We start from the raw sequence: 11,733 nt of genomic DNA, 5'->3' as shown, positions 1-11,733 counted from the left end.
ATTGGGCTCCAGAATCCATGAACTTGGCCCACGGGCTCTTCAGCCCCCAGAGGGTGGGCACCCAGGTGGGAAGGTGAGTGTGTGTTTCACACTCTTCCGCAAACTCAGAGCCCGGCACAAATTCGCACTGGTCAACAAATGCTTAGTATTCTCCATTGTAAAACCAACCAACCTCAGGTCTGTATCCAGCGACAAGGCCAAGAACAGGAATGAGGGGCCATTCTGAAAACGGAAGAAAAAGCAGAAGCACCCGCTGGTCAGAGCAGAGAGACGCCCCCCCAGCTCGCCGGGTGGAAGGTTGGAGGGTTCTTTACCGCGTGTGTTAGATTCCCGGGGCTGCCGTGACTGACCACAAACTTAGTGGCTTCAAACCACACAAATGCATTGTCGTACAGTTTGGGAGGTCTGAAGTCTGAAATGGATGGGCAGGGCCGACTTCTTTCTGGGAGCTGTAGAGGAGAATCTGTGTCCTTGTCTCTTCCAGGTTCTAGTGGCCCATCTGCATTCTCTGGCTGTGGCCGCTGCTCCACCTTCAAAGCCAGTAGGCTAACACCTTCAGGTCACTCTCTCCGCTCACCTTTTCTGTCTCTCGCATGCCTGCCTCCCTCTTTAAGGACTTAATTAGGCCCACATGGACAATCCAGAATAATCTATGGCAAGTTTCTTAAATTAATTACATCTGCAAAGTAGCTTCTGCCATTAAGGTCACATATACACAGGCGTTGGAGATGAGGACACAAATATCTTTGGGGGGGCCATTAGTCTGTCTACCATACTGTGGGAAGTGGCCTGCCCAAGAGGTAGGACCTACAGACAGTGTGTAAGGTTTTCCCAAAGAAACTAATGAGCCCTTCCCTATAAACTGATAGTGAAACCAGTAATCACTGGTGCCCCCCCCCCCAACAGAGTTTGCCATCAGCTCTTAGTACTGCACTCTTCAATAAAATAAAAATAGAGTCCATGATCTCCAGGGAACTTTTAAACATGAAAGACGAGGTGCCAAAACAAAATGGAGAAAGGAACTCAGAGGAAACAGATCATGCAGGGTGTTGAGGGAAGAAGCAAAACAGCAGAAGATAATGCCTTCTGATGCCAGGGTAAAAACGATCTTCAACCTAGAATCCACACTGTCAATTCAAGACTGAGACTAGATAAAGAAAAGTCCTCAAAAACAAAACAAAACCAAAAACCAACTACCTCCCATTCACTCTTTCTCAGGAAAGTCACTAATACCAAAAACCAAGAAAGAGGGGTTTTTAGTTTTGTGAGAATGTCTGAGGATGAATTTGTGAAAAGTACATAGAAAATTAAGCAAATGAGAAAAACAAGGCAATGAATAACTAGTAAAAACAAAGAGCTGTCCAAGAAGGAAATGTAGTCAGAGTTTACCATATTTCTTTCTTCTACCCTGATTTGTCCTCCTGCATGAGCCCATCCCATCCCATGCCTTAAATGCATTGTGGAGTCAGTGACTCCCCCTCCCCTATTGTATCCCATCACCCACCTCCCTACTGAGCTTCAAACTCTGCTATCGACCTGACTTCTTAAAAAATCTCTCCCTGGGTGTCTAATAGGCTCCACAGACGTAGCATACCATCAGCAGAGTCCCTGCAGTCCTGCAGATCCTGGCTCCAAAACTTCATTCCTCTCCCAATCTGCCCTGTCTCAGGAATTATAACCCCATCCACCCAGCTGCCCAAGCCAAAACCCGAGGAGGTGTCTTAACCCCTCTCTTCAACCCCTCATCTCCCACATCCTTTCAGCAATCCTGTAAGTTCCAACCTCTAAAATATCCTCCACACACCCAATTCTCTCCATCAACCCTGCACTCTCTCTGACCCTGCAACCTGTTTTCTACAAGCCCTGGGGGCCTGCCAAGGACCCTCACACAGGGTGGCTCTAAGTAAAATCCAAGCTCCCTTCCATGGCCTCTGAGGTCCCGCCCCACCTGGACCATCCAATCGCTCTCTGTCCCACTCACACTCACCTCCTACTGGCTCAACAGTGTCCACCTTGTTCCTATTTCAGAGTATTTCCTCTTATTCTTTTTTTGCCCCAGTTTGAGAAACAATTGACAAACATCACTCTATAAGCTTAAGGCATACAGTACAATGATTTGATTTACATATGTTGCAAAATGGTTACCCCAATCGGTTCAGCTAATATTGCCTTCACTATTCTCTTGACCCAGAATGTCCTTCTCCATGGTCTTTGCATGGCTGCTCCTTCCTAACATTCAGATCTCAGTTCTAACAACACCTCCTGGGTGTCACCTCCTTGGAGAGGTCTTCCCAGACCCCATGAGCTTCCCCTGGCCACTCTCTGAGACAATCTTATTTCACTGTCCCTCTCCTCACCCCACCCAACATCACTTCCAGAACATTCCAGCCCTGAGGGCTCAAGAACCCTGCATGCTCTGTTCATTCTATGTCCCACTGTACCCCAAAGCTTAGATAGCACCTGCCACCTAAAAAAGTACAGAACCAAGGGGCGCCTGGGTAGCTCAGTCGGTTAAGCATCCGACTTCGGCTCAGGTCATGATCTCGCGGTCCATGAGTTTGAGCCCCATGTTGGGCTCTGTGCTGGCAGCTCAGAGCCTGGAGCCTGCTTTGGATTCGGTGTCTCCCTCTCTCTCTGCACCTCCCCTGCTCGCATTCTGTCTCTGTCTCTCTCTTTTAAAAAAATAAAATAAACATTAAAAAAAAAATTTTTTTTAAGTGCAGAACCAAAAAAAAAAAAAACAAAACCTGTAAATAATCTTAATCAGGAGTGAGCAAACATTTTCCTGTCAAGGACTGATAGGAAACATTTTAGTCTTTGAGGATGACACGGTCCCCACACAGCTACTGGATTCTGCCATTTCAGTCAAAAGCAACTATAGACAACAGTAAACAAGTAGGCGAGGCTGTGTTCCAATAAAACTTTACTAACAGACACTAAAGTGTGCGTTTTATACCATTATCATAGATCTTCTTTTGAATTAAAAAAAAAATTTATGTTTTATTTTATATTTGAGAGAGAGAGAGAGAGCAGGGGAGGGGCAGAGAGAGAGGGAGACACAGAATCCGAAGCAGGCTCCAGGCTCCGTCCGATCTGTCAGCCCAGAGCCCGATGTGGGGCTCGAACCCATGAACCGTGAGATCATGACCTGAGCCAAAGTCAGACGCTTAACTGACTGAGCCACCCAGGTGCCCCTGGATTTTTTTTTTTTTCAACCGTTAAAAATGGAAAACCTGGGGCACCTGGGTGGCTCAGTCGGTTAAGCGTCTGACTCTTGATTTCGGCTCAGGTCATGATCTCATGGTTCTCGAGTTCGAGCCCTGCGTCAGGCTCTGCACTGGCAGTGTGGACCCTGCTTGGGATTCTTTCTCTCTGCCCCTCCCCTACTCACACGCTCTCTCTGGCGCTCTCCCTCCCTCTCTCTCTCTCTCAAAAATAAATAAACGTAAAACATAAAATAAAAATGGGAAACCCCTTCTTAGCTTGTGGGCCATACAAAACAGGTGCTGGGCCAGACTGGGCCTGCGGGCTATACTTGCCAATTCCTGATCTGAAGAACAAACATTAGGGGGATGGTTTACTAAATTATGGAGAGCCCCATGATGCGAGACTGTGAGACTCTTTAAAACGACAGTTGTGACAAAGGCAAAAAACACGGGAAATGTTTGTGACTCGTTCAGTGAAAAACAGCACAACACACAAGGGGATGAACAGCTTGATGGCGACTATGCAAAATTATGCAAAAGCATGTGGAGGGCGGTCTGCCCAACACTGAAACAGCCGGGCTGAGTCAGCAAATCACGAGGGGCGCAGGGGTGCTCATCATTCTTTCTACACCTTTTTCTTCAAGAACCAATACAACAATTCTTGGCTCCTGGCATAAAACGAAACTTCGGAGGCCGGGGACGCGGCACGGCCAGCGACTAAAGTAACTTCTGGGGGCATCAGGCGGTGAAGCGTCCGACTTCGGCTCAGGTTGCGATCTCGCGGTTCGTGAGTTCGGGCCCCGCGTCCGGCTCTGTGCCGCCAGCTCGGCCAGCAAGTGTCCCACGGGCGCCCCTCGGCCTGCCCGCAGGCCCGGCCCGGTCCACACAGGCTCGAGACGAGCTCCTCTGTCCGAGGGACGTGGCCTCGGAGCCACAGGGCAGAGGCGCGGAGGCCAGACCCGCCTTCTCACTGCCCTGTGCCTCCGTGTCCTCGCTGGAAAAATGCAGCTGGCCAGCACGCCTCCGTCACAGTGGACAGTCAGGGCCAAAGGACCGGAGAGTTCTAAAGAGCCCGGCTGAGAGGGCAGGCAGGAAGTTCCGTGTGCGTTTCAAGAAGTCTGGGGGACACGGAGTGACCCCATGAGCCAGCACTTACGCTCCCAGGCACATGCCCAAGCCGCGAAAATACGTTCATGTCAAATCTCGTCCCGCGGCGCCTGGCTGGCTCTGTCGGCGGAGCACGCGGCTCTTGGTCTCGGGGCTCCGAGTTTGAGCCCCACGTTGGGTGTGGAGCTCACTTAGGAAAATAAAACAAAATCTTTAAAAAAAAAATACAAAAGAAATAAAACCTGTGCACAAATGCTCATAGCCGCACGATTCACGACAGACAAAAAGTGGAAAAAATCCAAATGTCTACCAACTGGATGGGTAATTCATTACGAATGGATAAATACGGTGTCGTCTAGCCATACGAAATAGTACTCAGCCCTCAAAAGGGATGAAATCCTGACGTGTGGAGGAAGCTCGAAAACATTCTGCTCAGCAAAGGAAGCCAGGCACAAAAGGCCACACGCTGGGTGATTCCATTTATACGAAATGTCCAGAATAGGGAAGCCATAGAGACAAACGGGTCTGTAGGGACTGGGGGGCGGGGCGGGGGGCCGCTAACGAATGCGTACAGGGCGGAGGGAGGGAGAAATGGGGGAGGGTGTCAGTGTCTCGCGGGGACAGAGTTTCCATCTGTCACAGCCACACGACAGTGCGTGTGCAGTGAATGCCACCGAGTTGTCCCTTTTAAAAGGATTCGAATGGCAAACCGTATTGTCGTTTATCTTACCACCAAAAAAAGAAGGAGCGGCAATCAGGTCCTCCGACCGCTGTGCCCCTCAGTGAAGGCTCCGACCCAGTCTCGGCGAGGACTAAACACAGGTCTTGTCTGCGCAGCAGGTAAAACAGGGGATGCTCCTCGGGGCCCGGGGTGCAGTGGGGCGGGGGCTCCCACACAAAGAGAAGGACATCCAAGGGCGCCTGGGAGGCTCAGGCCGTTAAGCATCCAACTCTTAATATCAGCTCAGGTCATGATCTCTCGGCTCGTGGGTTCAAGCCCCGCATCGGGCTCTGAGCTGACAGTGTGGGGCCTGCTTGGGATCCTCTCTCTCTCCCTCTCCCCGACTCGCACGTATGCTTTCTCTCAAAATAAATAAAATAACCTTTAAAATAAAGGGGGGGGGGTGGTGCCTGGGTGGCTCAGTCACTTATGCGTCCAACTTCAGCTCAGGTCATGATCTCACCATTCGTGGGTTCGAGCCCTGCGTCGGGCTCTTTGCCGACAGCTCAGAGCCTGCTTCAGATTCTGTCTCCCTCTGCCCCTCCCCTGCTTGCACGCGCACTCTCTCTCCCAAAATAAATAAATAAGCTTCAGAAAAAAATATTTCATGCAAAAGACCAAGAGATAGAAACGGAAGAGGACAGAAGAACTAGAACCTGGGCCCAGACCTGCCACACGCCTGGGAGGTGTTCCGGGAAGGGGACAGAGAGAAACCACACAGAGGACAGCAATCAGGAAAACAGTTTTGGAAAACTCCCCTGGGCAGAAGCAGGGAAAGGCACTGCGCTAACCACAGAGGGAAGGACCTGAGCCACCGTCCCAGGGACCACCGTCAGCCCTGGGAGGACAAAAGGGGCACAGAGGGTGTCCAGAACGCAGCAGCTCACGGGGCGGGCCCCACAGAACAGGGGGCACCGTGTGGCCTCTGAGATCAGGCAAGAGGCTGGTTTTGGAAGGACCAGAAGAAGTCTGGGCAGGAGACAGCTGCCACCGCTGGGGGGGCGGGGAACACTCGGAGGGCCAGGGAAGAACAGGACCCCAGTCCCTCGTCCCAACTCCATGGGAACAGCCAGCGGCCCCGGGGTGAAGACAGGGGAACAATGAGGGGGCAGCGCTGGGACCCAGGGGGCAGGTAAGCACCTGCTGAAGGCCTAGCAAAGAGGAGCTGCTGGCAGACGGGTGTGGAGTGTGGGAGAAAGAGGGGGGACAGGATGACTGCAAGAATTTGGGGGATCTGGAGGATGAAGTTCCAGATCTGGAGGCCGTGTGAGTGTCCTGGGGCAGCTGTACCCGGAGGCTGAAAACAACAGTAATTCCTTTGTTCCTGGCTTCCGCAATCCAAAGGTGTGGGCACGCCCCCTCCAAAGGCTCTGCAGGGGGTTGGGGGGAGGGTGTCCTTCCTGCCTTTTCCAGCTTCTGGGGACCCTGCCTTCAACTTCACACGGTCATCCCCTCCTCTCGTGTGTCTGTCCTCTGTGCATCTCTTATAAGGACACCTGTCGCTGGGTCGAGGGCCCACCGGCCTCCAGGATGATCTCTCGAGATCCTTCATTACCCTGCAGACCCTTTCTCCAGGTAAGATCACATCCCCAGGTTCTGGGTATTAGGACGTGGACGTATCTTTCAGGGGTCACCATTCAGCCCACCACCGAGGGGCTGACAGATGAGGCCGCACGGATTCGGACACGCTGGGTTCGAGATGCGTCTTGAACATCCAAGGGAAGACGTGAGTAGTTCATCGCTCGGCATTGGGGGCAGACAGCGAAGCCGATCGTCAGCGGGGAGCCCCGAGGCTGTGCGCACAGCGGCTCAGGCCCAGTTTGCGGGACACGAGCCCGAGACGGAACTCCGGGGCGTGGGGTTTATTGGGAGAGGCCACTGGGGAGAAGACGGAGGGGAAGCAGGGAGGGCTCAGGGGGAGCTGGCTGGAGACCAGGGCCGTCAGCCTGACCCCGCGGCAGCTCTGGGGGACAGACTGTCCCTCCAGTTGTCCCCCCGGAGGCGAAGGGCTAGTCAATCTGCCCGCGCCCCAGAACCCACGAGCGTGGTAACTGGTTGTTTCATACGACAGTTTTGGGTCAATGTATTACGCGGCCGCAGTAAGGGGAACAGCCTTTCTTCCTGTGATGAATCGGGGAGTCCCGTCCCGGCTGCCAGGTTCAGTGCGTGAACCTGGCTCCGATCCCGGCTCAGAATCGGCCCTTTTGCGGTCCCTGTCACCCACGGCAAAGCGCCTCCTGCTTCTCGCCACACCAGGTACCTCGCGGGCCCACGGCGTCCACGCCGCTGACCGCCCTGCTCGGTGCCTGGAAAAAACACGGATGTTTATCTTCTTTCGAGTGTGGCTCTGTGTTTTTAAAACTTTCTCCACCGGCTCAGAGACGGGGGTGGGGGGCGGTGCCTCTCGGCATAAACCAGCCATGTCACCTCGGCCTCCTGCAACGCGGGCCGCCCTCCGTGACGGGGCTGGGAGTGCCCCCGGCGAGGCCTGAGAGCCCCGCTGCCCCACCGATAGAGTCCTCGGCGGAGGCCTCGCCCAGAGCACAGCTGAGCGGCCGCACGGTGGGAGCGAGGGGCAGGACCACTGTGGCTCCCGGGACCCTGCCCCACGACACGCTGGCCGCCCCCATCAAGGCGTTTTCCCGAACATTTAGAGAGCGAGCTCGCACTCTGGATGGGGTCTGCCAGGGCGGGTCTAAGGGCGGGGAGCGGGGGAGGAAGGCGGGAAGGAGGAAGCCACAGGCTCTGTCCTCTCCACGCGAGGAAAGAGTGCGAAAGACACGAGGACAGACCAGAAATTCCCTGTGCAGGGTCGGCGGTGTGATCCCAGCCCGGCACCCGCACCCCTGCCCACAGCCAGGGCCGCCAGCAGCCTCCACGGCAGCGCTGTGCAAACCGGGAGCTGGCACCCCTTCCTCCGAGGGGCGACAGCCCGTGTACATGACTTGACCAGCAGGCACGAGAGCTGCAGCCCCCAACTCGCCCCTAAAGCCCACCCTGCATGGCATTTGCGTGGGGGCCCGCTGCCATCTACCCCAGGAGGTGACAGGCCAGCCGGGCCGGGACCACCCTGCCTGCTGATGCTGCGCTCCGGGTGAGGGCTAACGTGAGGGGCATCACAACGGAGGACGGCCTGGGCGCTGCGTTCCGTGGGGGGACCCTTCGGCGCGTCTGTGCCTCCGGTCCCGACTTCTGTCTCGGTTCGCAAAAAGAACCCAACCGTGGCTGCCCCATAGAAGGAGGGTCACTTGTGATGTGGAGCAGGTCCCAAAATGGTCGTTTCCAAATATTCCTTGGTCACCTACCCCTCTCGACAACACAGACGTAAACTGAACACCGTGGCCAGGTGGGATTTATCCAGGAGTTCAAGGCTGATCTGACACACAAAAATCAACTAATGCCACAGGCCATATTCATACAACCGAGGACAAACCCCATCTCAACGGGCACAGAAAAAGCATACGATGAAGTCCCATGTCTATTCATGATTTAAAAAATAAAAAAACGTATAAACGTGGGGCGCCTGGGTGGCTCAGTCGGTTGAGCGTCCGACTTCGGCTCAGGTCGCGATCTCGCGGTCCGTGAGTTCGAGCCCCGTGTCGGGCTCTGGGCTGACGGCTCGGAGCCTGGATCCTGTTTCCGATTCTGTGTCTCCCTCTCTCTCTGCCCCTCCCCCGTTCATGCTCTGTCTCTGTCTCAAAAATAAACGTTAAAAAAAAATTTTAAAAAAATGTCAATATTTAGGGACGCCTGGGTGGCTCAGTCGGTTGAGCGTCCGACTTCGGCTCAGGTCGCGATCTCGCGGTCCGTGAGTTCGAGCCCCGCGTCGGGCTCTGTGCTGATGGCTCAGAGCCCGGAGCCTGCTTCCGATTCTGTGTCCCCTCTCTCTCTGACCCTCCCCCGCTGGCACTCTCCCAAAAATAAAACATTTTTTTTACAATTTCATAAACAAGCAAATAAACAAAAACTCTCAGCAAACTAAGGCCAGAGGGGAACTTCCGGGCCTGATAACTACAAACAGGTACGAGGGAGTTGGGTGGGGTGACGGCTGGCAGAGTTCACGTTCACGGCGTGACCATCACACCTTCAATAAAGTCGCACAGCAGGACAGCTCGCTGGCCGCTGAGGGCAGGGCCGGGCGGCCGGGCGGCCACCAACAGAAGGATCCTCGGACCGGACGCCCCATCCCCAGCACAATTAAAAATCTGCCCGCCCGGATGAGAAGTCTGCTTACTTAGCCCGCTTTTCCTCCAAGCAGTTTCCAGACCAAATAAGGCTGCAGCTCTTGCAGTGCTCCTGGCACAGAACACAGTTCCTTTTAAGTGCCAGGTTATAGCTTGGGCCTAAAAGGTCCCAAAGCAGCACGGTGCCCGTCAGCCCACTGGTCCCTCCGGGTAACGCTCCAAACAACCCGGGTAAACACAGAGTGGGCAGCCTGGGCCGCCGGCAGGGGGCGAGGCTGAGCCCTGCTGTTCCGAAGGAAGCCTGGCGTGCCCGCGCGGAGGGCCAGGGCTCGCTGCACCCACACCTTCTGCCGGCAGCTGACCGGCGCCTGGGGCCCTGGGCGCCCTTGCCTCGGCCCTGAGCAGAGGGCTGTGTGTTTCACCTCACCTTTGCCGCAGCTCTGCGAGACGACAAGGAGGCGGGCGCCCCCTGAGCACTGAAGCACCAGGCACCGTTCTGGGGGCCTGGTGACTTTCAAGCAACTCATCTTTGCAGCAACCCTGGGAGACGGGTCCTGTCATTTACCCACTTTACAGATGAGGAAACAGAGGCATGAGCCACACAAGGGGGGAATCTAGAATGAACCACCCCCCCCGCCCCGGGGCTGACACACTCCGAGCAGGGGCTCCGTTTCGTGCCATGGTGCCCCCTCCCCCCAAAAGAAAAGGCAGGGCTCCCGGCTGGGTGCCTCGGAGGAGAGGAAGCACGCCCACCCGGAAGGGACCCCTCCGCTCCAGGCTGCTCCCCCAGGAAGGGCTGCAGCCTGCGGGTTACCGGCAGACCGCACTCACTGGCTAAGATGTCAGGCTTGGCACGTTGTTTCCTGTCTGGGGGGCTACCCTGTCCAGGCCAAATGTAGGACATTGTCCCAACAAGGTCTCTCTGGGGCGACAAACGGCAGCTTTACGCGTTGCAATGGTCAACTCTGATATTTTAACGATGCGTCAGGACCAGCTTGAATGGAGGTCGGCGGTGGAGGGTGAAGGCTCGGGGGGGGGGGGTGGCGCGTGGGGGTCACAGCGAACCCCGTGCCGGGCCACCGCCGCGGAGCCTGCTAACCCACACCCAGGTCTTGCAACACGTGACGCTGCCCGTCGATCATTCTGTGGGCCTGTCGGCACGGCTGGAGAGGCGAAGACGGTTCTCAACCCCGTGAGCTCATCGCCGAGGAGCGGACAGGCTCAGGGAGGCGGGGACTCGCGGAGGCCTCCCACGACCCCAGCCCAAGCCCCGCGGCCTTTCTTTGAGCTCTTCCTGGCAGGATGGCTCACGGGAAGACCACGTGGGTGAAGGTACAAGACCCGCTCCCTCTCTAAGGAGCAGAGGAGTCCTGATTCGGTACCGCCTCCCTGCTGGGGCCGGGTACACCCAATGGGATACACAAAGGCACGACGGGACCGGCAAAGGTCATTCTAGCTGCGAGTGACAGAACCTCAAGACAGACTGTTTTCAGCTGAGAAAGGAGACTAGTTCAGGACACCGGGAAGAATGGGGTGGGGGTCAGGTGCGGCTGGATCCAGGCGCTCAAACAGTGTGATCGTGTTCTTTCCCTCCCCCAGTTTTTGGCTGTTTCCGTGTCGGCCTCCTCCCCTCCTGCGGACAGGCTTCCTGCAGGTGGAAGGTTGGCTACCAGCCACACCCTCAGGAAGAACGGCCAACATCTTTCTCAGCATCTGCGTATGGAGCGCAGGCCAGAACCCTGATGCTCCCTGGCCGGACTCTGGCCCGTCCCTGAACCTGGCCTTGCCGTGGCCGTGGCCACAAAGACAGGAAGAGCGAGCGAGCGTCCTCAGCAGCCAGGAGAGCGCCTCTGTGCCCGTCAACAACGGTGAAGCAGCGGGTCGTGTGCACGGAACTCCCCACCTTGCGGTCATCTCCTTGCCTGCCGCCGGCCACGGGCTGCTGGGGGCGGTGAGGACTGCACCCGACCGTCCTGCGTGTGGGAACCGGCTGTCCCCACGAGACGGTGGCCCAGCACCGGCAAAGCAGAGTGGCCCACGTACGCGGGCCTGGCGCCGAAGACACAGGCAATAAACGTGCTGAATAAACGGCGTTGGGGGGGGCAGCGGCACGGGGATAAGGCCTAGGAGGCCCCCGAGGACGACACAGACATCTCGAACGCCCGGTCAGGGAGGCCGAGACACGAACGGCACGCAGGGCCAGAGAACGCAAGGTCTGCACGAGGGGGGCCGGGAGGGCTGGTGGAAGGAAGGCAGAGGACGTCGCGAGTCGGGCGAGAGCAGGCGGGTGGACGTGAGGGGGAGGGCAGACCCCCGGGCCCCCAGGGAGGCAGCATCTCTGGCACCTCCCTCTTTCTTCCCTCGGGGGGCAGCCGCTCTGCCACGGTATTGCCACGGAGCCCGGCCTGGTTCTCCGACCTTGCCGATTTCAAACGTTCGTCCCAACCGGTAGAAAGGCAAGTAGGACGGGGATTTTTTCCTCCTCTTGTCATCTGTTAACGGGACAAGCTCCCCC

This window comes from Panthera leo, chromosome D1 (genome assembly GCF_018350215.1).
Source record: "Panthera leo isolate Ple1 chromosome D1, P.leo_Ple1_pat1.1, whole genome shotgun sequence".
NCBI lineage: Eukaryota > Metazoa > Chordata > Mammalia > Carnivora > Felidae > Panthera > Panthera leo.
Note: the sequence above shows the minus strand (reverse complement) of the source record.